This window comes from Eurosta solidaginis, chromosome 1 (assembly GCF_040869045.1).
Source record: "Eurosta solidaginis isolate ZX-2024a chromosome 1, ASM4086904v1, whole genome shotgun sequence".
Classification (NCBI taxonomy): Eukaryota; Metazoa; Arthropoda; class Insecta; order Diptera; family Tephritidae; genus Eurosta; species Eurosta solidaginis.
The window spans coordinates 237,716,615-237,742,171 of record NC_090319.1 but is presented as its reverse complement, the minus strand read 5'-3'; positions in this window follow the sequence as shown (position 1 = coordinate 237,742,171).

The following is a 25,557-nucleotide window of genomic DNA, read 5'->3' as shown; positions in this document are numbered from 1 at the left end:
TGGAGATATCCCGAAAAGGCGTCCACCCACAGAACAAAGGCCCACTCCCTTTTAAAACACTTATTACACTTTTCGTTTGACACCCATATTGTACAAACGCATTCTAGAGTCAACCCAGGTCCACTTTTATAACGATATTCCGAAAAGGCGTCGACCTATAGAACTAAGGCCCACTCCCTTTTAAAATACTCATTAACACCTTTCATTTGATACCCATATAGTACAAACAAATTCTAGAGTCACCCCTGGTCCACGTTTATGGCGATATCTCGAAAAGGCGTCCACATATAGAACTAAGGCCCACGTCCTCTTAAAATACTCATTAACACCTTTCATTTGATACTCATATCGTACAAACAAATTCTAGAGTCACCCCTGGTCCATCTTTATGGCGATATCTCGAAAAGGCATCCACCTATAGAACTAAAGGCCACTCCCTTTTAAAATACTCATTAACGCCTTTCATTTGATACCCATATCGTACAAAATAAATTCTCGAGTCAAACCTGGTCCACCTTTATGGCGATATCCCTAAATGGCGTCCATCTATAGATCTATGGCCCACTTCCTCTTAAAATACTCTTAAATACCTTCCATTTGATACACATGTCATACAAACACATTCCAGGGTTACCCTAGGTTCCTTTTACAACATGGTGATTTCCCTTACTTTGTCTCCACAGTTCTCAACTGAGTATGTAATGTTCGGTTACACCCGAACTTAGCCTTCCTTACTTGTTGGGTATATTTTTGTTTCACCTCTACGAAAACAATGAACCTTTGTTTGATTTATTTAATAATTAAATTAAATTTGAATTGAAGGCATGTAGAAGTATTTTTAAATGCATTCAAGAAAACAATGCAATGCGTTAATTTTGAAAGCTACCAAGTCCGACTGGGTTTGTGTATGTGCTAGCGCCATTTCTGCTCGCAGAATGGTTCTAGCAATTTTTTTAGAAAACAAAATGAATAATAGACGTGCAATAATTTTTACAAAATAGTTTTTTAGAAAACAAAATGAAGAATAGACGTGCAATAATTTTTAGAAAATAATTTTTTAGAAAACAAAGTGATGAATAGACGTGCACTGACAAAAATTTATTTCGTCTCACTTGACTTAAAAATTGAATATGGAATATACATATTAGTGATAAGTTTGAAGTACATGCATGCTTTGTTCACCACTATTAACCGGAGAAGATAATTTAAGGTTATCACTCATTTATCTAATAGAATATAATAAATAATAGCCGTGTTTTTTTTAAACGGTTTTATTTAGGTTGACGCTGTGTAGCGAACAAAATTTTTTAATCGAAATTTAAGTAACTTTCCGATAAGCTACAAGCTTAGAGTTTGGAATATAGTTCAGAAACCGATGACAATGCAATAATAAGAAAAAAATTTCCGATAAGTGGCGCATGGATCGAAATATTTAAAAAAATCGTATTTGTGGTCCGATTTGGCTCATATTTGGAACACATATTACATACGGGAATAGAAATCGCTTTGTGAAAAAAATTCCCGCTAGGTAGCGCAACGATCGAGATATTCAAAAAACTCGTATTTGTTGTCTGATTTGGCTCATTTAAATCCTCACTTAGATGCGTAGGAGCATTTTTTGGCGGCAACACATATATCATTTTTTAATATTTTGGTCCTTGCGCCACCTGTCGGCGATTTTTTTTTCTTATTATTGCTGTAAGGTTATCAAATTGAGTTAAATATACTGTCACGGATATTAGCATCACTAAGTTATCCCATCACTAAGGCGATGCTAAGGCCATGCCAAGCAGTATTTACATTAATAATCAAATCAAGTATACACATATATAAGGCAGCCCAGAGAGATGTCACACACAGATGCATTTACTTATACGCCTATGTGCGCGCGAGAGACTGTAAACTACAAACATTCACATCAATAATTCAATCTTTATGTATCTACATAAACGAATAAATAATTGCGTCTACACATATGTAGCATGTACGATACGAGCAGCGGAGAGTCAATGCGCAAACACATGCATATATCTGAGAAGTTTGAGAGCTACTGGACTAGTATATTCTGGAAGCGCCTAAAAGATGTATAAAATTGTGCAATTTTAGTTATAGCTGTGAAGTTTGAGAGCTCATGGACAATGCTAGTACATTCTGGAAAAATGCGAACGAGGAAACCAAAGGGTATAAAGGCAACAGGTGAAGAGGCGCTGTAATTCAGTTTGAGTTGAGCAATCAATCAGTTATTGATTAAGCACGCGATCTGGCGGCCAATAGTAGAGTTCAATTTGAGTTATCAATCAGTTTGGTTATTAAGCCAGCGAGTAGCAAAGTGTAAGTGTCATTGTGAAGTACTTTAATAAAGGCCATTTTTACATTATTCAATATTGGAGTTATTTATTCAACAGTTTAGTGATTCGAACTTAGCAGAGGATTGCAAATAAGAGGATTTGCAGTAAATTCGTTACAATTGGTGTCAGAAGAGGAATTGTTGAATAAATTCCAGAGGACAACAGGGACATGGCAAGGTTCAGTGAATTGAAGATCCAGCAACTGAAGAAGGAGTTGGAGAGCCGTGGATTGAATACAAGCGGCGTTAAACTTGAACTTCAGGCACGGCTACGAGAGGCAATGGAAGCAGAAGGAATTGATGTGGAAGAGCATGTCTTTCATCTTGATGGTGAGGAGACAACAAAAATTGAAGCGAAAAACGAAACATCGCAGACGGTTACTAGTACAGACTTGAACATGATTTTAGCTGCAATATCTGCTCAAACATCGACAGTGTCATCTCAACTGGCATAACAGAAGACATATATGGCATCACAACTACAATCGCAGGAGAACCGAATAATATCGAAAATTGAAGCACAGGAAACACAAATTTCTTCACAACTTGAAGAACAGAAGACGTATATGGTATCCCAACTGGAATCGCAGGAAACCCGTATAACATCACAATTGGAAGAACAGAAGACATATTTGGCATCTCAACTGGAAGCGCAAGAGGCATGTGTATCTGAAATGTCGGCACAAATTTCGGAACAGGTATCATCGCAGCTCTTTGTGAAACTGGAAGAGCAGGATGCAAAAATTTTACAACTCGAGGACAAAATTGATGCCGAAATAGAAGCGTTAAAAGGTCGTATGGAGCAGTTACAACTAAACCGCCCAGCTGTTTCAGCGAGTAATCCAAACGTAAAGACACCATCCTTTGACGGTTCTGTTCCTTTTCAGGTCTTTAAGCTACAGTTTGAGAAGACCGCAGCAGTGAACCAATGGAATGCTGAAGATAAAGTTGCAGCTCTGTTCGTGGCACTGAAAGGGCCTGCCGCGGAAATCTTACAGACCATCCCAGAGTACCAGCGGAACCACTACGAAACATTGATGAGCGCTTTAGAGAGACGTTACGGAAGCGAGCATAGGAAACAGATATTCCAAATTGAGTTGAAAAACCGCTACCAAAAAGCAAATGAGACATTGCAGGAGTTTGCTTCAGATATTGAAAGATTGGCTCATCTTGCAAATGCAGATGCACCCGTGGAATACACTGAAAGGGTAAAAATCCAAAGCTTCATAAATGGCATACGAGATGTGGAAACGAAGCGGGCTACATATGCGAATCCAAAACTAACGTTTGCTGAAACGGTATCGCATGCAATGACTCAGGAAACAGCCTCACTTTTGAGTAAGCCAGCGTACAAAGCACGCCGTGTCGAAGTAGAAAGGCCAGAGTGGGTAGAAACAATTTTGGAAGCACTGAAGGGATCTCAACAGAAGAATGGCGGAGTTATTAAATGTTTCAAGTGCGGCAACCCAGGTCACATTGCATGTCATTGCGATCTTGGTGCTAATAGTTCCAACAATGTGGGTGGCCATAAACGCAAAGCTGGAGGAGATGAGCAAGAGCGAGTAAGAGATAGAGAGCTAGATTCAGCTATTGAATGCCCTGTGATATCTGTGTCGCAAATTGGTAGAAAATCGAGCAGTCTTACCGTCAGAGGGAATGTGGATGGCAAAGAACGAGTACTGACTGTAGATACGGGCGCATCTCATTCCTTGATCCGATCTGACTTGGTCAACAGGAGAGTAAAACCGTTACCTGGAGCAAAGTTGGGTACGGTCACTGGCGAGTATAACCAAGTTCAGGGAGAAGTGATATGTGAAGTATTGATTGGGAAGGTCATGGTTCTACACAAATTTGTTGTGGGGGAGATCGTTGATGAAGTCATATTGGTAGTGGACTTCTTGGTTGACCATGACATCAAGATCGATATGCAGAAAAGGGTGATGCATTATAAGAACCAGGATGTTCCAATTAACTTCAGCTTGGAAAAAGGTTTCAGCAGTAATCTAGTACTGGTGAAGAAAAGTCGACAAAGGCCACGAAAGTCAAAGGTAAAGGTTGATGAAACGAATGGGCCAAACGAAGCGAAATCAAAAGTACCTGCGAGAAAAACACCGGCATTGACAAACCCAAATGGACGCACTAAAACGACTGCAAGAATTTTGCAGGAAGCATGCAAGGGTGGTTTCAAGCCATCGCGCACTTCTGTTGGGAAACGGCGGAACGATACTGTCAAGCCAATGCGTCAAGCGCAAGCTCTACGAAGTGGTTCATTGACCAAGCAACAGAGTGTGAAGGAACGGCCCAGGGTAATGAGTAGTAAGATGAAACACTGGCATGACAAGAACTTTAATTCGGAAGGTTTCTTGGCGGGAGATTTGGTACTGTTAAACAACCGTCACCGGCGGAAATGTGTTCCAGCTAAATTTCTGTGCAGTTGGGAAGGCCCGTACAAAGTTATGAAGAAGATCAGTGATACCATCTACCGCATACAAACCACTGGGAAACCACGGGTTAGAAGAGTGTTACATTTGGAGATGCTAGCGGCAGTTAGATCGGGAGATTTGTCTGATCGGGGCGATCAGACTTAGGTGGAGGGCAGTGTCACGGATATTAGCATCACTAAGTTATCCCATCACTAAGGCGATGCTAAGGCCATGCCAAGCAGTATTTACATTAATAATCAAATCAAGTATACACATATATAAGGCAGCCCAGAGAGATGTCACACACAGATGCATTTACTTATACGCCTATGTGCGCGCGAGAGACTGTAAACTACAAACATTCACATCAATAATTCAATCTTTATGTATCTACATAAACGAATAAATAATTGCGTCTACACATATGTACCATGTACGAATACGAGCAGCGGAAACACATGCATATATCTGAGAAGTTTGAGAGCTACTGGACTAGTAGATTCTGGAAGCGCCTAAAAAATGTATAAAATTGTGCAATTTTAGTTATAGCTGAGAAGTTTGAGAGCTCATGGACAATGCTAGTACATTCTGGAAAAATGCGAACGAGGAAACCAAAGGGTATAAAAGGCAACAGATGAAGAGGCGCTGTAATTCAGTTTGAGTTGAGCAATCAATCAGTTATTGATTAAGCACACGATCTGGCGGCCAATAGTAGAGTTCAATTTGAGTTATCAATCAGTTTGGTTATTAAGCCAGCGAGTAGCAAAGTATAAGTGTCATTGTGAAGTACTTTAATAAAGGCCATTTTTACATTATTAAATATTGGAGTTATTTATTCAACAGTTTAGTGATTCGAACTTAGCAGAGGATTGCAAATAAGAGGATTTGCAAGTAAAATTCGTTAAAATACTTTATTTTTTTAATTACTTTTAATTGAGTTATCTTTTGAAGATGAGAATTTTTGAATTACTTCAAATAGAAAATTTTTGTTTTAGATATTTAAAAACTTCAGATGAATAAAAACTAAAAGTTGTTCTTGAATTTTTTTTTATCGGGAAGTTGCTTAAATTTGAATTACAAAATTATGTTCGCTACACATAGTCAAGCTAAGTAGACCCGTTTAAAAAGCATTTATTTTGAAATAACTGGCGATACAAGTTGAGACAAATTTATTGCGTCCTACATTGTAAAAAAAAATTTTATATGGATTTGGAGGTTGAATTTTTATTTTCCACGAACTTCAAAGAGGAAGCACAATGCATGGTTTGTTTTACCATTATAAGCCGAATTTGTGCTCACGACTTGAGAAGGCATTATATGAGTTGTCATGCTGAGCTCTCCACAGATATTTTAGTGGGAGAATCGCGGAAAGAACTAGTGGAAGCCCTTCGAAAATCATTTTTTGAGCAGGATGCGAAAAATATACTGTCGTATATTGAAAATAATTGAGAACTCGTGCACAACGTTTCCTAGACAATGCCCCCTTAAGAGCTTCATATATTGCAAGCATAAGCATTGCAAAAAATTACAAACCCTTCACATAGGGAGTTTTCATTAAAAAAGTTTGCCAAGAAATGCTGCATTGTTTCGGAGATGAGGGTGCCTTGTTGGCAGATACAATAGATAAAGTTTCTCTCTCGGCAGCATCTATGACTCGCCGAATCGCAAACTTAAATTCCTTTCTGGATGGAGCGTTAGGTGAAAAGTTGAATTCCTGTAGCTATTTTTCCATTGCCTTGAATGAAACTTGCGACATTTCCGACACAAGTCAACTCATTTTAGCAGTAAGAATGGTTAATGAAAATTTTAGCATATCCGAGGAGATTTTCGCATTAATTCCTTTAGTAAAAAATACTCGGGGAGTTGATATTTTTAATTCCGTTAACGAAAGGTTAAATTTAAGCGCTAACATTGAAAAGTTTTCTTCGGTGTGTACAGATGGTGCACCCGCAATGATTGGAAAAAAAGAAGGCTTTGTTGGCCAGCTCTTGAAAAACGATATACGGGTTCCATCGGTTCATTGCATAATACACCAGGAGTCTCTGTTTGCAAAATGGACTAGTATTGTTAATACGATGAACGTAGTCGTAAAAATCGTTAACAGAATCAGAAGAGGGCACAATTCATTAACACATAGACATTTTTGGATGAAATCGGAAACGAATACGGCGATTTGTTAATGTATATGGAAGTTAGATGGCTTAGTAGGGGAAAATGTCTGCAACGATTTTTTGAACTGAGGAAAGAAATTGCTGTATTTATAGAAACTGAAGTGAAAGGCTTTGATGATATTTTAAAAGAAATTCACATGAATTAATATAAATCTTGCTTTTTTGACAGATTTGACAAAATATTTAAATCATTTAAATATTTCAATGGAAGTATTTAATGAAACGATTTTTGAAATGGTGAACTCAACTGAAGGGTTTGGAAATAAAATTGGCGTGCTATTAGCTGATATGAACATAGAAAAAACTTTATCACTTTCATTCATTAAAGTTGGTTCTAAATGAGGATAATAATTCAACTTAGAATTTCTCTTTTTTTATAACTTGTCTCACTGGCTTGAAAAATAACTTTTCTAAAAGATTCCAAGACTTTGATGTTATCAGGAAAATGTTACCAATTTTTTTTATATCCATGACATGCGATGCAATTGAGCAGAGGCCAGAACTCCAAATGGAGTTATGCGACTTACAATGCGACTCTGAACTACAGTTACAAGATTTAAAAGGCATTGATTTTTGGAAAGTTGTAAGCAAGGACAAATATCCCTTACTGCATCAAGAAATTTTAAAATTTAATTCAATATTTGGTAGTACGTACATTTGTGAAAGCTCCTTTTCATTCCTTAAGCAAATGAAAACAAATAACAGAAATAGAGTTACAAATCAGCATTTGGAAGCGCTTCTGAAATTATCAACCACAAGCATCAAAAATAAAAAGCCTAAAAGTATAAAAAAAATTTTTTTTAAAATATAAACAAAAAAACTATAAAATTTTAAATATAAAAAAAATCGAATGAATTTACCTTCTATCAGGATTACAAAATGTATAATTTTCTATCAAAAATAATATCATTTTAAGAATTTTCGAAGTTTTTACAGTGTACTTTTTAATAGCTCCGTCGCCATTTTTTTTATTTTTGGATTTGAAAGTAGGTGTGGTCACGCTTCCATAAGGAGCTTGTGGCGATCCCTGGTCTAATGTGATACCACATAAAACAACGCTGACTTAGGAATAGCTACTTACCTAGCAACGATATAATTTCTAATGAGACCGATCTCAACCTTGGATAAATCTTCTGGAGATCCAAGTAAGTCGCGACGGAAATAATTTCGCCTAGTTCTGGAAAAAGCTGAGCAATCAGCTGCTGAAGGGGTGGTGCAATATACCTACAACTTACATACATCAAAACCAACTCTAATGTGAACTGTAAATACGTATAGTGTGGGCTAGAGACCCCATTTTGTGCCCTAGTTACTTGCCGCCCAGGTTTCTTATAACCTTATCTGTCAGTCAATCCTTTCAATTAGTGCTGCTCAAAATTATTTATATAAAAGTTCAAATCACAATACATGTACAAAATTCTATGTGCACTGAAAATTTACTTGTATTTAAAAAATATATATTTAAAAAATTTTAATTGTTTGAGGTCGGAAAGGGTTGAATATTTGGTTTCAAGTTGCAAAATGTTTGCTTAAAATATTACGTAAATAGCTATATCATCAACATACAAGAGCCAATAAATTTAATTCTGAAATTAGCGAAAAATTACATTGACCTATAGGCAGGGCCGACGAGACGGGAGGGGGGATGGGGGGATTCCCCCGGGCCGGGGGTTTCTCAGGGGGCCACGATTTAGAGGTGAAAGGAATTTTTTTTTAATTCAGGAGAGTCTTTACTTGTTCCATGTTCAAATTTTAAGCCGAATTTCAAAAGGAACGAATATTGATCATGATTTTTTGCCTGGGCCTTCGAGCAGTGAGGAGACAATAAACACATCAAAAAAAATATATGTTTACATGAATTCGAAATCCTAAAGTTTTCGTGGTGACACTGATGAAGGTTCATCTTCAAAAAGTCTTCCAACAATACCACCAACTCTGTATAAAAATCCAGATTATTTAAACGACTTCGATATCCGTACCGTGAATAATGAGTTTTTGCGATCTGAAGGAGTCAACGAAATAATTCGTCGAGGTCATCAAAAGTGTCCTGTTATTTCTCCACGTGATTTTCATGACGAGGCATTTCCTACCTCGTTGTTAAACGGAATGTTGCCAAATGGAGAGAAAGTGGAGCGTGACTTGTTAGTGTGGAGTGCCAGTAGCAATGCTTTTTGTTGCCTACCATGTCATCTGTTAAGCACCAGTTCTTAAAATCGACCTAAAATTTGTTGTCCTGGCGGATATTTGAAACTGCACGTATGGAAGAAACTATACGATAAATTGCCATCACACGAAAATACTCAAGATCACACTAAATGTTATATTCAATGGCGATCTTTACAAAATCTAATTCAAAAGGAGGCTACAATTGATACACTTATCAATGATGAAAGATGAAAGACATACTCTTCCACGTTAATTCCTTCTGCTTCGATTGCCTCTCGTAGTCGTGCCTGAAGTTCGAGTTTAATGCCGCTTGTATTCAAACCACGGCTCTCCAACTCCTTCTTCAGTTGCTGGATCTTCAATTCACTTGACTTTGCCATGTCCTTGTAATTTATTCAACAATTCCTCTTCTGACATCAATTGTAACGAATTTACTTGCAAATCCTCTTATTTGCAACCTTCTGCTAGTTCGAATCACTAAACTGTTGAATAAATAACTCCAATATTGAATAATGGAAAAATGACCTTTATTAAAGTACTTCACAATGAACAGCTAATCACTGAAACTCAAATGTGGAAAGAAATTGTATATAGAATTTTGGACACTATTTTGTTTTTGGGTGAAAGAGGCCTAGCTTTCAAAGGCGAAAGTATATATTTTGGTGAAAGAAACAAGGGACATTTTTTTGGCATCTAAGATCCCATAAGCCATTATGATCCGGCACTTAGATATCATTTGGAGAAATTTAGGATTTCAGAACAGCAGCACAAACGTTTACAAGTTCACTATCTTTCCCATACATTCAGAACGAGTTTATAGAAATTTGCCAAGTATTTTGCTATTATCGTTGATGCTATGCCTGATGCTAGTCACGTTGACTAAGTTCATTTTTCGCTAACTCCATTTCAATTCGAAAGCAACAAATTTTACAATTCAAGAACGGCTTTGATTTCGTGAATTGTGACTAAAAAACTGGTCAGAAAATCACTGATCTAATTTGCCATACTCCAGTTAAACATGAAATCCCATTAAAAAATTGTCATACACAAGGGTACAACAACGGCGCCAATATGAAAGAAGCTTACAACGGAGCTCTACGTCACATTCTCGACAAAAACTCGAATGCTGATTACTCCCCTTGTGCAACCCACAGTCTCAATTTATGTGGTATTGTACGGCTGCAATTACTTTCTTCGGAGTTGCACAAAAATATTTTACTATTTTCAGCAGCACTCCACAACGATGGGACATCCTCAAAAAAAATGTACCGAGAGCTCTCTTCATAGTCTTTTATACAAAAGTTAAATTTGACTGCGCAAGCATACGGAGATGTTACCGGCATTCTCAAGTACATCAACAAGTTCGAATGTGTCTTGCTGTCCTCAATCTGGTTCAAAATACTGACTACCATTAATGAAAGAAACGTGGTCCTCCAAGCTAGAGATGCCAACATAGATGTTGAGGTCCGACGTCTAGATGCTTTATTAGCTGATTTGAAGTTAATCAGAAACCAATGGGAAACAATTTTAAATGAATGCAAAACAGTTGCTATTGAATTGAACATCTCGCCAAAGTTTTCGGACATTCGAAAGAGAAAACCCAAAAGACGTTCTGAAGATAGTCTAAATGAAATGATTATGGATTATTCAGAGTCTGATTTTAAAAACAATACGTTCCTGGTGATTGTTGGTTCGGTAATCACTGGCATTACTGAACGATTTGCAGCTATGAGAAATTTGAGCGAGACGATTTCCTTTTTGTAGCAATTTGAAGACATGGATGAAACTACGGTCCAGGCGAGCGCAGCAAAATTTGTCGAAAAATACAAGTCGGACATTTCTCAAAGCTTAGAATGCGAAATAATTCACTTGAAACATATTTACGAAGCAAATTTTGATAAAGGTCTGTCACCATTGGAATTGCTAAATGCCATCTACATATGTTCAAAATCTGTATACAATTTTCCCCAACATTTGTGTTGCTTTACGTATCTTTTGCACTATACATGTCACTGTAGCTAGTACAGAACGTTCCTTCAGCGTCCTTTGAAGAATCAAAAACTTTCATAGATCGTGTTCATCTCAAGAACGAGTTTCAGGACTTGCCACGCTTTGTGTTGAATCCGTTTTGGCTAGACAGTTAAATTTTGATATTATTATAAACAATTTTGCGGCGAAAAAAGCAATAAAAGCCACTCTTTGATATCCGAACCTTCTATGTTGAATAATTAAAATTTATAATCATCATTAAATTTATCAGAAATGTATTCAAATATTTCCAAATAACTAGAACATATTATTTGAAACAATATGTGGCTGATGAAAGAGAACTTTATTTCTACGTTACAATGAAATAGTATAAACAGTAGATATTCTGTGTTAATTTTATTTTCAGCTCTTAGTCCAAAATCATTTAGTTGATGTAGCAAAATATTTTTTTTTGATATAATCCATCAATAATGATTAATGAATAAGAGGTCATTAATTCAAGTTAATCAAATGTATTAGTGGATTTTTATAGGGGCCCGTAAATTGTTTAGTCCCGGGCCCGGATTTTCTCTCTACGGCCCTGCCTCTAGCCTCAGTTTTTGTAGGAACATATTCCATATGTATCGTCGGAATTTAATTTTCAATAATCATACTAAAAGTAAATATTGAGATTCCCGCGATTGTTGTATTGAGTTTGATAACTTTCGAAATGCTTAATTAGACGGCTCTGCGCCGCTTGTTTTAACCCATTTTCTCCCGATACTAGATTCCGTGAAGGAAATCGCATGAAATTTTGTGTGGTTGTTATTATAGGACTACTGAACGCTATTACAAGTTTTCAGGCTGATAGGTCTCCTGGATGCGACAGGAGAGACTGTTGCGAAAACGCAACGTTGGGAGAAACGCTGTAAAATGTGATGCACTCAAATAATCAAATAAATTCCGAAGTCTAGTCAATAGTGATTTTGAAAATGTTTTTAGTTGAAGTAGTTTATTTAATAAAGTTAAAAGTATTTTTATTTTGTAATAATTAACCTTATTATAATTAACATATCTTTTTCTTACTGTCCAATTTTGTATGATATTCATCACAACATTTTGGGTGTAACCTCAAATTGCATTTTTTATATTCATAAACAGTTTGCAAATGGCACATTGCACATCTTTTACGTTTGTTGCCTGAAGGGTTCCATACTACATAATCACGGACGTTAGTTCGAGGAAGATGAAGTGGTCTCTCTGCTTCTTCAATGTCTGATGGATCACTACTTTCTCGATAAACTTCTTCTTCGCAATATAAAAGCAGAGATAATGCTGTTTCCGTTTTAAAAGCAATTTGAGACATAGGACGAGTTCCTTCTGATTTACTAACCAAGCAATGAATTTTCCATGCATTAACAGTTGTACTGTTCACTGAATTGGTCCATAGGGCCACCACCATTTTTTTTCACGAATGTTAACACGGTAGTTAGCTACTGCATTGTCATGGAGATCTACTCCCATATGTTGATTGTAGTCATTATAAGTCCATGTTTTTTAACAATAACCTTTTTTTCTCAGTTTTAGACCAACTGTGTGATTCTGTTACAGGTTCAACAGTTCTGAAGTTAGAGATTACTGTTACTTCAGCATTATCTTGCCATCGATCTACTAAAAAACTTGTTATTTATTTCGTAACAGTAGTCAAATTTATGTTTCTTGAGGTTTCTGCCAGTTTTGAGCATTTTTTCAGCACCTCTAACACGATTTGCTCTGATAGTTCCAGTCGCTCTAAAGCGTTTTTCGTTCAATAAACAAAACAAATGCTATGACGAAAAGAACTTATCAAAATAAATAGCATGATGACCTGGATTTGTAACATTTTCCAGCAATGATAGTACGACAGATGCTCCTACACCTACTTCCTTGTTATATGGTACCATCCGAAATTAAATTCAATACGCTTGCTTTTCTTCCATTTGGGTGTACCGAAATCTTTTTCTGCAGTATTTGTGATGTTTTTTCGAGAACAAGATGGTCCATCGTCAGGTGTTTCAGATAAATATGGTGGCGGTGACCCAAAATCTTCCAAATCTGATTGAACCTCGACTTCTAGCTCTCCACATATATCCGTCATAGGTGGTACATCTGTTTGCAACTCATTATCTAATCTAATATCTAATCTAATCTAATATATATTATAAATGGGAAAGTTTGGATGTTAAGATGTTTGGATGTTTGTCCAGACGTTTGTCTTTGTGACTCAATAACGCAAGAACGGCTGGACCGATTTGTATGAAATTTTGCACACATATAGCCAATAGTCTAGAAGGATCTACTAGCTATATATTTTTCAAAAGGGGCGTGGTCCCCGCCCCCTAGGAACAGTTATAATTTAATTATTATATTTTTTCGTCTTTGCGACTGAATCACGCCAGAATGGCTACACGGATTTTGATGAAATTTGGGACACAGACAGTAGTCTACTAGCGAAATTTTTTTCGAACATGGAAAGAGGGGTGGGGGTCCCATGACCCCTTCGAGAAATTATTTTTCATAATTTTTACACATTATAACTTTACGTATACTGGCCTTCACCAATATCACAGACTCAAGGGGTCAAATAAGTCGAGAGCTTACAAAGTAAGCAGTGACACCCTCCGCCCGCCCCCCTTTATCTCCCCCTCTGGTGTAAAATCCATAAATTGTTATAACTCAATCTAAATTTTCTCCTAAATCAATAGTTTTTGGTATCTGGTACATACAGAACGAGATCTAGACAATTTTGGAGGAACGATCAGTGGTCCTCTCCTCTACTACCGCCATCCGCCCTCCATCAATTGTTTTTATTAGCACGCTTTTATTAGCTTTACCTGTATGTTTCTATCTAACTTTTTATTCGCTCCAATGCGCCTGCTGCCTTATTAACATGGTTTTATAATTAGCTTCACCTTATTTGTAATCCCGTAAGGGTCATATCGAGACCCTTCCGTGATCATTTCTGGATGGTTTTCGGGATCGGTCCGGGATTACGCCGGGGTAATTTCGGGACTATTTCGGGATCATTTTGGGACCCTTCCGGGATCATTTCTGTATAGTTTACGGGATCCGTCCGGGATCCCGTCGGGGTTATTTTGGAACATTTTCGGGACTATTCCGGAATCATTTCGGGACTATTTCGCGATCATTTGGGGACCCTTCCGGCATCATTTCTGGATGGTTTTCGGGATCCGTGCGGGATCTCGTCGGGGTCATATGGGGACTTTTTCGGGATCATTTGGGGGCTCTTCAGGCATCATTTCTGGATGACTTTCGGGATCCGTCCGGGATATCGTCGGGGTAATTTGGGGACTTTTTCGGGATCATTTGGGGGCTCTTCCGGCATCATTTCTGGATGGTTTTCGGGATCCGTCCGGGATCTCGTCGGGGTAATTTGGGAACTTTTTCGGGATCATTTTGGGGCTCATCCGGTATCATTTCTGGATGGTTTTCGGGATCCGTCCGGGATCCCGTCGGGGTCATTTCGGGACTTTTTCGCGACTAATACGGGATCATTTGGGAACCCTTTCGGCATCATTTCTGGATGGTTTTCGGGATCCGTCCGTGATCCCGTCGGGGTCATTTCGGGACTTTTTCGCGACTAATACGAGATCATTTGGGAACCCTTTCGGCATCATTTCTGGATGGTTTTCGGAATCCGTCCGGGATCTCGTCGGGGTAATTTGGGAACTTTTTCGGGATCATTTTGGGGCTCATCCGGTATCATTTCTGGATCGTTTTCGGGATCCGTCCGGGATCCCGTCGGGGTCATTTCGGGACTTTTTCGCGACTATTTCGGGATCATTTGGGATACCTACCGGCATCATTTCTGGATGGTTTTTGGGATTCGTCCGGGATCCCGTCGTGGTCCTTTCGGGACTTTTTTTCGACTAATACGGGATCATTTGCAGACCCTGTCAGCATCATTTCTGGATAGTTGTCGGGATCCCGTCACGGTCATTTCGGGACTATTAGGGGATCATTTGAGGACCTTTCCGGCATCATTTCTGTATTGTTTTCGGAATCCTTTCGGGATCCCGTCAGGGTCATTTTGGGACTTTTTCGGGGCTAATACGGGATCATTTGGGGATCCTCTAGGGGTCGTTTCGTGACTTTTTCTGTTTTATTTCGGGATCATTTGGGGACCCTTCCGGCATAATTTCTTGATGGTTTGCCGGATCCATCAGGGTCATTTCGGGACCATTTTGGGATCATTTGGGGACCCTTCCGAGATCATTTCTGGATCCGTCCGGGATGCCGTAGGAGCCATTTCGGGATTTTTTGTTACTTTTCCGGGATAGTTTTTGGACCCTTCCGGGATCATTTCTGGATCTGTGCGGGATCCCATCTGGGTCATTTCCGGACTATTTCGGGATCATTTTGGGATCCTTCCGGAATCATTTCTGTATGGTTTTCGAAACAACTTTATCAATTTTCCTTCTAGCAGAAACCGATGTTTCTGCACCTTCATCCTCACTGATGTATTAGTATAGGATTCAATTTTCCCAATTGTTAAAAAACGCTGACGATTCATTGTTTTCTAATAAATATATTAAAAAGCTAACCAAAATACAAGCAAAAAAACTAAATACTCACAATATTTACCAAAAACGATGAAAAGTTCTCCGAAGTGTCTTTCCTTAAACTTTCCTTTTCACAGTAGGCTAATGTTATATGAAACTAATATAAACATACATTTTTGCGCCAAATAAAATGTCATAAAAAGCTAAATGTCAAATGCATCGTTTTAGCCAGCGTTGCGTTTTCGCAACACCTACTTTTAACAGCTGATTTTAAATAGAAAACAAAGGCTGAATTGGCAAAAGTTTGACAAACATATAAATTTCAGGTTTTCTTGTATAAAAACTTGAAACAAAACTAGACTTTTATTTTTTCTTTTTACTCAGCCAACAACATAAAAAAATCATTATTTTTAAGACATTTTTCAGACATGTGGTAAATCGATACAAGACCAAGGTAATACAAATTTAAGCCATAACTGTAAAGATCAAAGTCCAAATTTTTTTGTAAAGTCGAAAAACTAACAAACACTTTTTATTTCATAAGAGTTTTAAAGTCTCGAAGTTGCCGTTGCGAAAACGCAACAGCGGTAGAAAATGGGTTAAATTTGTGTTTAAATTTATATATATTAGCAACAGAGATTACTGAGGTGCTGAAATACCACCTGAATTTAATAAAATGTTTAACAAGTAAATGATAGGCATTGTTGCTTATTGGTCCCCCCACTATCAGTCAAAAAATTTCTCGAAAAATAATATACCGAAATTAAATACAAAATCACAGAAAGTACCCCGTAGTCGCTGGTTTTTTTTTCAGATATATTTAAAACAAGTAAGGAAGTCTAAGCTCGTGAGTAACCGATATTATACATAACCAGCTGTACTTGAAATGCTATTGTAGTTTGTTTTGCGGGCTTAATAATGTTACAAGGCTGCCCAATAATACATATATATATGGATCTATTCTGAACAAATTTTCGTTTAAAAGAAGCAAAAAGGATACAGAGGCTAACACCAATGACCTTGAGCGGGTAATAATGCAGTTTTCCTTCAGATATGGGGATTTCCCTACTGTTTACAAGTAAGTATATACAAAAAAAGTGTAATAAAAAGATGATAAAAAAATTTTAAGAACTACCTTTATATAGGTTAGGTTAGGTTAGGTTGAAGTGGCCGGTCCGTGAGGACCTCACAAAGACTGATTGAGCCCGTAGTGTTACCAGAAATTTGTTTTAACGACCAAACTGAAAAACCCTATCAAAAACCAGGACCTATGTTTTAAAATAACTCCGTCCCCTTGGCAAATACTAGAAGCTTCCTATGACTTAATCCATTTGCTGCTTCTATCTATGGTAGCTGTATCACTCCTAAAAGCTGCAGTTCTAGCCTAGCAAGCGCAGGGCATGAGCACAGAACGTGCTCGATCGTTTCCTCCTCCAACCCGCACTTCCTACATCTGCTATCACTGACCAAGCCTAATTTAAAGGCATGTGACGCCAGAAGGCAGTGTCCAGTCAGAATACCCGTCATTAGTCTGCAGTCCTCTCTTTTTAATGATAGAAGCAACTTTTTTAGTCCAAGGTTGTAATACCTACACATAATCTTCGACACTTTACAGCCCCGCGCTTGAACCCACGCCTTTCCCGCTTGGTGGATCATGTGCACTTCTCGCCTTGGCTTAATCTCGTCCGGTTTAATTGGGACGTCTACGGAGCAAGCTTCAAGGGAAGCGCCATTTTTAGTTAGTTAGTCGGCTTTTTCATTCCCATCTATTCCCATATGCTCTGGGACCTAATATTTTCATTTTCATTTCATTTATTAATCATTTTCTTAATGCTATGTACATATTTTAAATTTCCACATTGTATTCAACACATTAACTATAACATAGCTTAAGAAAGGTAGATGGAAATTATTATTTTAAGAATTAAAATAGTACTAATGCCATTTTCAATAATTATATACTGTTTTTGTTTTTGTGTGGGGTGTTCATTAAATATTTACTAATACTATAAAATTTTATTAAAAAAGAACTTCAGGTAAAATTATTTTTATATTTCTAATTTTTTATATTATTTATAGATTATTATTTATAGATGTATGCTTCTCCCTGTCCCGATTCTCTCTAGAGACTGCTTAAACTCTAAAACGCATTTAGATGCTGTGCTATGCGAGATTATTGCCGTAATTGTTGCTTGACTGTCAATATAAAAATCAACACGGTTGCAGCTTAAGCTATTCTCTTCCAGGGTTTCTCCTGCTTTGGTTACGGCTAATATTTCCGCTTGGAAAATGCTACAGTAATCCGGCAGCCTGTAGGATCTGCTTATTTCCGGATCAGCACAGTATACCGCAGACCCTACTCCTTCCACTACTTTGGAAAAATCTGTGTACACATGTATCGCCTCGTCCGCCATTTGCGCACCCTTGCGCAAACCATCCACCTCTATTTTGACCTTAAGATCTCCCTCGAAGCGCAGATAGGGAATCAGGTAGTCTGTTCGTCTTGTGATTGATGACGATATACTACTATGGCCATATGGTCGGTGCTCAAGCTGCCCCGAGGCACCGAGCCTGGTTGCGATTGTTAATGCTATGTTCTTTGCTACCAGGCCTACAGGTGGAATGTGCAGAATGGCATACAGTGCAGCCGTCGGGGTTGTTTTCAGGGCTCCCGTAATGCTAAGCATCGATAGTCTGCATACCCCCTCTAATTTTTTGAGGTATGTTGTTTTTTGTGTGGCTTTCCACCAAACAAGAACTCCATAGTATAGAATAGGGCTTACAATCGCTGTAGAAATCCACAGAGAAAGAGAGGGCGATAAGCCCCACGTACACCCCAGCATTCTTTTACATGCATAGAGTGCCGTTGATGCCTTCTTGACCCTCTCCTCCACGTTGAGTTTCCATGACAGCTTACTGTCTAGGATGATTCCTAGATATTTTGTGCAACGTTTCTCCTGTAAGGTCACCTCTCCTAACTTAGGCCTGGTCAATTTGGGACCTTGTACCTCTTGGTAAACAAGACCATATCCGTCTGCTCTGCATTGACTTTCAACCCGAAATTAGATACCCAGGTGTGAATATCCCGAAGCGCCCGATCCATCAAAGTACTAATGGTTGGAAGGCACTTTCCACTTATGACAACGTCATCTGCGTAAGCCGTAAGTTTTACGGGTGCCTCATCGAATTGCCTGAGCAGTTGGTTGATGACCAGCGTCCACAGCAGAGGTGATAGCACCCCTCCCTGCGGCGTGCCCCTGTCCACTGATTTCGTAGCCTCGTACAATCCCTATTGTGACATAATCTTACTGCTATTTAACATGCAGCCGATCATCTGACTAAGGCAGGATGTACTTGAATGTAATTAAGACCATCCATAATCGCCCTTTTTGAAACATTATTGAAAGCCCCGGCAATGTCCAAGAAGACTCCTAGAGCATACTCCTTATATTCCAGGGATTTCTCTATGCTTATTACCACCCTATGCAATGCGGTGTCTACCGACTTGCCTTTGGTGTACGCATGCTGCGTTGTGGAGAGCAGCTTTTCATCCATGTTGGACTTTATGTACATATCTGTCAGCCTCTCAAAGGTTTCGAGCAGAAATGATGTTAAGCTAATGGGTCTATAGTCTTTGGGATACACGTAACCGATCTTCCCCGCCTTTGGTAGGAAAGCTACACGAGCGGTTCTCCAAGAGTGCGGTACATCATTCAGCCTTATGCACCCATCGAATATTATTTTAAGCCATTCCACGACCGCCATACTTGAAACTTGTAGCATGGCCGTCTGGGCACAGTAGAAGCAGCTGCTTGGGACAGCTTTAAGCAAGTCTTTAGTGGATTTCTTGGCAACAACAAAGATCGCAACTATAGAGAGATGGTCAAAGCCTTGTTGAAAAACTACAGTGCTATTAAATGCAACAGGTCCCTCAAAATGCATTTTTTGCATTCACATTTGGATAATTTTCACGCAAACCTAGGTGCTGAAAGTGATGAACAGGGTGAAAGGTTTCCCAAAGACCTCATAATTTTTGAAAAGCGTTACCAAGGTTTTTGGAATGAAGAAATGATGGGAGATTATTGCTGGACAATAATACGGGAGACAATGGATGTATTTATTGTTGTTGTCGTTGCTGTTTTTTACTGAATTGCTGATTTATACTCATATTACTCAATTGCATACAGTTTAATGTGCAAACATATGTATATAATAAAACGTTATAAAACAAGTAAGGAAGGAAGTTCGGGTGTAACCGAACATTACATACTCAGTTGAGAGCTATGGTGACAACATAAGGGAAAATAACCATGTAGGAAAATGAACCGAGGGTAACCCTGGAATGTGTTTGTATGACGTGTGTATCAAACGGAAGGTATTAAAGAGTATTTTAAAAGGGAATGGGCCCTAGTTCTATAGGTGGACGCCATTTCAGGATATCGTCAAAAAGGTGGACCAGGGATGACTCTAGAATGTGTTTGTACGATATGGGTATCAAATTAAAGGTATTAATGAGGGTTTTAAAAGGGAGTGGTGGTAGTTGTTTAGGTAGTCGCCTTTTCGCGATATCGCCACAAAGGTGTACCAGGGGTGACTCTAGAATGCGTTTGTATAGGTGGACACCTTTTCGAGATATCGCATAAAGGTGGACCAGGGGTGACTCTAGAATATGTTTGTACGATATGGGTATCAAATTAAAGGTATTAATGAGGGTTTTAAAAGGGAGTGGTGGGAGTTGTATATGTGAAGGCGTTTTCCAGATATCGACCAAAATGTGGACCAGAGTGACCCAGAACATCATTTGTTGGATACCGCTAATTTATTTATATATGTAATAGCACGAACAGTATTCCTGCCAAGATTCCAAGGGCTTTTCATTTCGCCCTGCAGAACTTTTTCATTTTCTTCTACTTAATATGGTAGGTGTGACAACCATTTTACAAAGCTGTTTTCTTAAGTTATATTTTGCGTCAATAAACCAACCCAATTACAGTGTTTAATCCCTTTTTTCGTATTTGGTATAAACTTATGGTATTTTTTTCATTTTTCGTAATTTTCGATATCGAAAAAGTGGGCGTGGTCATAGTCGGATTTCGACCATTTTTTATACCAATACAAAGTGAGTTCAGATAAGTGCGTGAACTGAGTTTAGTAAAGATATATTGATTTTTGCTCAAGTTATCGTGTTAACGGCCGACCCTTTTTCACAGAAATAAGTTACCGTCCTAGAATCTAAGCCCCTACCAAATTTCACAAGGATTGGTAAATTTTTGTTCGACTTATGGCATTAAAAGTATCCTAGACAAATTAATTGAAAAAGGGCGGAGCCACGCCCATTTTGAAATTTTCTTTTATTTTTCTATTTGGTTGCACCACATCATTACTGGAGTTGAATGTTGACATAATTTACTTATATACTTATATACTTTTGTTAAAATTTGACTTAAAAAATTTTTTTTAAAAGTGGGCGTGGTCGTTCTCCAATTTTTCTAATTTTTACTAAGCATACATATAGTAATAGGAGTAATGTTCCTGCCAAATTTCATCATGATATCTTCAACGACTGCCAAATTACAGCTTGCAAAAATTTTAAATTACCCTCTTTTAAAAGTGGGCGGTGCCACGCCCATTATCCAAAATTTTACTAATTTTCTATTCTGCGTCATAAGTTCAACTCACCTACTAAGTTTCATCACTATATCCGTCTTCGATAATGAACTATCGCACTTTTTCGGTTTTTCGTAATTTTCGATATCGAAAAAGTGGGCGCGGTTATAGTCCGATATCGTTCATTTTAAATAGCGATCTGAGATGAGTACTCAGGAACCTACGTACCAAATTTCATCAAGATACCTCAATATTTACTCAAGTTATCGTGTTAACGGACGGACGGACATAGCTCAATCAAATTTTTTTTCGATCCTGATGATTTTGATATATGGAAGTCTATATATAACTCGATTCCTTTATACCTGTACAACCAACCGTTATCCAATCAAAGTTAATATACTCTGTTAGCTCTGCTCAACTGAGTATAAAAATAAAAACGTAGTTTGAATAAAAATTGTCTCTATAAAAATCATAGGATAGAGGCGTGCAAGTTAACGGCACGTCCGATTGTTGTACTGGTATGCTTAAAATTTTCGTAGTTAAATTGCCTACAACATAGGAGGGCTAACTTTTCATCCATAGAATTTTTCCGATTTTTAAGTGGTTAAATCTGAAATTTTGTAAAAAATTTCTTTTTTTTCTCAAAATTTTTTCAACGTTTTTTGGCATAGTGGCCAAACTACTGAAGATACTGAAAGGAGGTGAAGGCAAGAAATGTTTATTGGAATTAGTATAATGTATTATTCAGCAGTTAAGGGAATTAGTATAATGTATAATTCAACAGCTTAAAACGAAAAAATTAAAAAAAAACAAATTTTTGCTCTACCTATATGAAGTAGTGTTTGCAAAAATGGGAATTTTCGCCGATATCTCGGAAACTAGATCTGCCACTTGAAAATGGAAGCCATATTCGGAATCAGGAGAAAATTTTACTTTAGGAAAGGCCTATTTTATTTTTGGAGATTTTTTTTGTCGAGTAGTGTTATGTATCGTATTATCACACACGGTCACCGTGGCGTGATGGTAGCGTGCTCCGCCTACCACACCGAATGCCCGGGGTGTGGAGCAACATCAAAATTTTAGAAATAATGTTTTTCAATTAGAAGAAAATTTTTGTAAGCGGTGTCGCCCCTCGGCAGTGTTTGGCAAGCATTCCGAATGTATTTCTGTCATGAAAAGCTCTCAGTGAAAACTCATCTGCCTCGCAGATGCCGTTCGGAGTCGGCGTAAAACAAACAGGTCCCGTCCCGCCAATTTGTAGGAAAAAGTAAAAAGAAGCACGACGCAAATTGGAAGAGAGGCTCGGCCTAAAATCTCTTCGGAGGTTATCGCACCTTACATTTATTTATTTATTATCACACAGTCATCGATACATTCTTTTCTTCCAACCGTTAACATTTTGTAATAAAATTCTACAACATTCTCACTCGTAAGTAAATTTTTAGCATATGAGAATAGGGAAATCATATGTGACCCGGCCTATGAAAAGGTGGCTTATAACTAAAAAAAAAAAAAGAAAACTACTAAGAAACTGAAGAAATGCATTGTTTTTCTTTAACAGCTGTTTCTCGCAATTTCTTTTTTGAGTCAAAAGCCACCTTTTCATAGGCCGGGTCACATACGTTAAAAATTAATTTACGAGTTCGCTCCAATTAGAAAATGCTGGCTGCGCATCTGCCCATAGATTTGCTTAAGCTTGCTGAGAACTCCGAAAGTTAACAGTGTGCCTTCTCAACGATACAAATTTCCTAGTTGCTCAATTCTTTCGACAAATTGCACTGATGAATATGAAATATCACACGGATCAAACTCTGGCAATATCGCTGCTACTTCGCTCCATGTGTATCTCACTCTTTCTTTCTTAAACAAAAATTCAAAATACTGCTCACAAAAATTGCCAAACAAAACAATGACATTTCACCTGGCATATAATTTAGTCGAGGCATTAAAAAGAGAAGTGTTGGATCTTTAGGCAAACACATGTGCATTCATTTTTGACGAAACAATGGACTTATCAGAAAAAAAGTCTTGTTTTATTGGCTAGATATTAGAGCTGGATTTTGATTCGATTTTTAATCGATTGTTTTTTAAAAAATGAACGTTCGATTTTTTTTCTAGAATCGTTCGATTTTTGTATCCTCCGAAGTTTTGACAACTGCAGGAACAACTTAATATATGTTGATCAAAATGGGCAGAAAATATATTTTTTGCATTTTTATAAAGTAAATTTACTTTTATTGGCACATATTCATAGCCAAAATAAAATAGTTTCAACATAATTTAGAACCATGTTGTTTTTGTTTCTATTGATAGTCATAAGTAAGATAAGTGAGGCTACGCCTCACATTTTCAGAAATTTCACGCGCCCAACGCTTTTATTTAATTGTCTGATCAACGCCCTAGATTGATGAGGAGTGTGATGACTAGTACCTAGGACTTATCTAATTATTTTCTATCTTTAAGTATTATTACTACTTAATGTAAGTATTGCTTTCAATAAAACCGTTTAGCTTAAAAAAATTTTTTTAATTTATTTTATACTGACATTTCACTAGCCAAATTTGAACTTATGTGCTCCAAAGTATTCTGACGTCACTTCTACTGGGAAATGAATTTTTGTAATGAAATTTCACTAACAAAATTGGAACTTATGTGCTCCAAAGTATTTTGATGTCACTTCTACCGGACTGTATATAATATTTGTTCAAAGAGCCAAATCGGACCACAAATAGGATTTTTGTGAATATCTCGATCCCTGCGCCACCTAGCAGCGATTTTTTTTTCATAGGTCGCTTTCTATTCATGTATGTATTATGTGTTCCAAATATGAGCCAAATCGGACCACAAATACGAAATTTGTGTATATCTCGATCCATGCGCCACGTAGCGCCGATTTCTTTCATAGATCGGTTTCTATTCTTGTATGTATTATATGTTCCAAATATGAGTAAAATCGGACCACAAATACGATTTTTGTGAATATCTCGATCCTTGTGCCACCTAGCGGCAATTTTTTTCATAGGTCGCTTTCTATTCTTGTATGTATTATGTGTTCCAAATATGAGCCAAAGCGGACCACAAATACGATTTTTGTAAATATCTCGATCCTTGCGCCACCTAGCGGCGATTTCATTCTTATTATTGCATTGTCATAGGGTTCTGAACCATATTCCAAGTTTCAAGCTTGTAGCTTATCGGGAAGTTACTTAAATTTTCATTACAAAATTCGCGCTGGTCGTGCAGCCTGTCCAGTCAACCTAAATAAACCCGTTTAAAAATGAATTTATTTAAATATTTAAACACTGCGCGACGGCGGGCGGATGAGAAAACTGCACGAACGATACTCGCACGATGTGTAATTGGGCGGGTAGTTTATGATCAACTTATTAGAGTGGAGAGCGCGGTGGTTTTTGCACGCACAGCTGGTCTGTTTCTCGCGCTTGGTGCACTGGCCGGGTGTTGCCAGACGGAGAGGGGACGGACTTAGTCCGAAAATTGGATCATGTCTTCAACAGTTTCCCATATTTACCAAAATATTATTTTTACCCTTCTTTTGGGCAAATATCTGGGTATTTAGCCATTTCTTCCATATATAACCAATTTACCGGGTATTTACCATTTGGGTATTCACCCCTTTTGCGGCCACCGTGGTGTGATGGTAGCGTGCTCCGCCTACCACACCGTATGCCCTGGGTTCGCACCCCGGGCAAAGCAACATCAAAATTTTAGAAATAAGGTTTTAAATTAGAAGACAATATTTCTAAGCGGGGTCGCCCCTCGGCAGTGTTTGGCAAGCGCTCCGGGTGTATTTCTGCCATGAAAAGCTCTCAGTGAAAACTCATCTGCCTTGCAGATGCCGTTCGGAGTCGGCATAAAACATGTAGGTCCCGTCCGGCAAATTTGTAGGGAAAATCAAGAGGAGCACGACGCAAATTGGAAGAGAAGCTCGGCCTTAGATATCTTCAGAGGATATCGCGCCTTACATTCATTTTTTTTTTATTCACCCCTTTCCCATCTCTAGGTGCGACCAATGACAAATTGTCATCAATGTCCTCCAACGAGAGTCCAAGGAAACTTGCTGTTTCAACAGGGGTACACCATAATAGGAGCGGTGTTAGAGCCGTTGGTTCTACAGTACAGTTGGTGTCATGTGGGGACACATTGCAAGCAGGGCATATGTTTTGTATGTCGGGGTTGATTCTGGATATGTAAGAGTTTAACCTGTAACTGTATCCAGATCGAAGTTGAGCTAGAGTGACGCGCGTTCCTCTCTGCTAGTTTTGGGTATTGTTCTTTGAGTACAGGATTCA